This window comes from Podarcis liolepis (assembly GCF_965112155.1).
Source record: "Podarcis liolepis genome assembly, chromosome: 1".
Taxonomy (NCBI): domain Eukaryota; kingdom Metazoa; phylum Chordata; class Lepidosauria; order Squamata; family Lacertidae; genus Podarcis; species Podarcis liolepis.
The window spans coordinates 83,828,004-83,829,745 of NC_139554.1; positions in this window are offsets into that span (position 1 = coordinate 83,828,004).

Genomic DNA, 1,742 nt, shown 5'->3' on the forward strand with positions numbered 1-1,742 from the left:
TCCCCCCCCCCAGCCTTCAGAAGAGGTCCGGGGACAGACTGTCCCCGGACCTGGTCTGAAGGCGGTTTCCCTAGGAACGCATTAATTGATTTTCAATGCATTCCTATGGGAAACCGTGCATCGCAAGACGAAAAAACCGCAAGACGAAGAGACTTGCGGAACGAATTAATTTCGTCTTGCGAGGCACCACTGTATTGGCAAATTCAGGCTGCACAATGCCAGTTGATTGGGAAGTCTTGCACAAGAAGCCCGCTCATTAACTAGCTGACATTGCCTCTCCACCCTGTAAACAAATCAGGATGAATGCTCAGTAACCATGTTGCCTGGGAGCACCCTGAGTTGTGCACTCCAGCCCCCTAGAATCTAGTCCTAGACAAAGGATAAGACATAATACTGTCTAGTTGACAGTTTGAGGTCCATGGATAATGATGATCAGTGCTTTTTTTCTTAAAAAATGTTTGGGGTACTCTCATTTTGCCTCAAGAAAACCACCATTTTATAGATCAAATCGAGGAAAATAAATACACTAAATGGACAAAAGTACAAAGATGCACAAAATGTTTAGGGGTATGCGTACGCCTGCGTCCCCCCCAGAAAAAAGCACTGATGATGATGTTCCAAACCTGGATGCAGCTTTGGGGCTCACACTTTTTACAGCTGCTCTGCCTTCTTATTAATGAACAGATATTTCTAAACACTCTCGCATGCTCCCTCACTTCTTTGAGCAATGAGAAGTTGCATGGGCAGCACTGCCAGAGAAAGATGCCTTGCACCCCAAAGTACATTCAGTAAGCATAGCTCTCTCTTTGTCTCACTCCAGACTCCACAAATGCCTTTTTCTTCTCCCTCACACACAAATGCACCCACTTTACAATATCCCCTCCACTAGCTTTGGGTCTCCTGCTTCAAGTTCTGATTCCTATCTCCTCCGAATGACTGAACAAGATTTCTAGGTAGCTACCAACCATGAGCTCTCATTGAGAAACATCATTGCGCTCTTAGCTACTATCACTCCTAGCAAAAGAATTGTCTTCTAGCCACAGATTCCAGTCATTAGTGGAATTTTCTACCATTTGATTGGGAAGCACAAAACAATGTCATGTGGAAGATCTCTATGTAGGGTAGCAGTGTCATGTAGGAAAGAGTCTGTGTTCTTACCAGCTACAGGACTGGTCCAAGACATTTTGCTTCTTGAAACAAAGGACAAGATAGTGCCTTCCCTCATTTCCACATATAGAAGCTAACCAGTTTAATTTTACTTCAACACTGGCAATGGGACAGCGTCCTCCACAGCACCTGAGGCGGTGTAGGGCAAACTATGTGGCAAACAAACACAACTATGTCTTCTAACGCCTCGCCTCCAGTCCCTGTGCCTCTAGCGTTTGCTGTCTGAGGCAGCTGCCTCACTCCACCTAGTGGTAGGGCTGACCCTGTCTAGGTAAGTGTGCACAGGATTGCAGCTTAAACTGACCAGAGGTGACAGGCAAGATTCAAAAGCCATAGACCAGCTCAAATTTATAGCGATATAAATAGGTAGAATTGACACTTGCGCCCTATTCTTCTGCAGGATAGGACTCCTGGATAAACCATTGACTCTTCTGGGCCTGTGATGAATAGAATCTATTCCATCCTTCATGTTATTTTCTCTCCCTGCAAAATACCTCAGTAAGGACTTCTCTTGCCTGCTGCTCTCTGGGAGCCATCCTTCCCTCCCTCGTGCTAAGAGTACCATCACACCCACC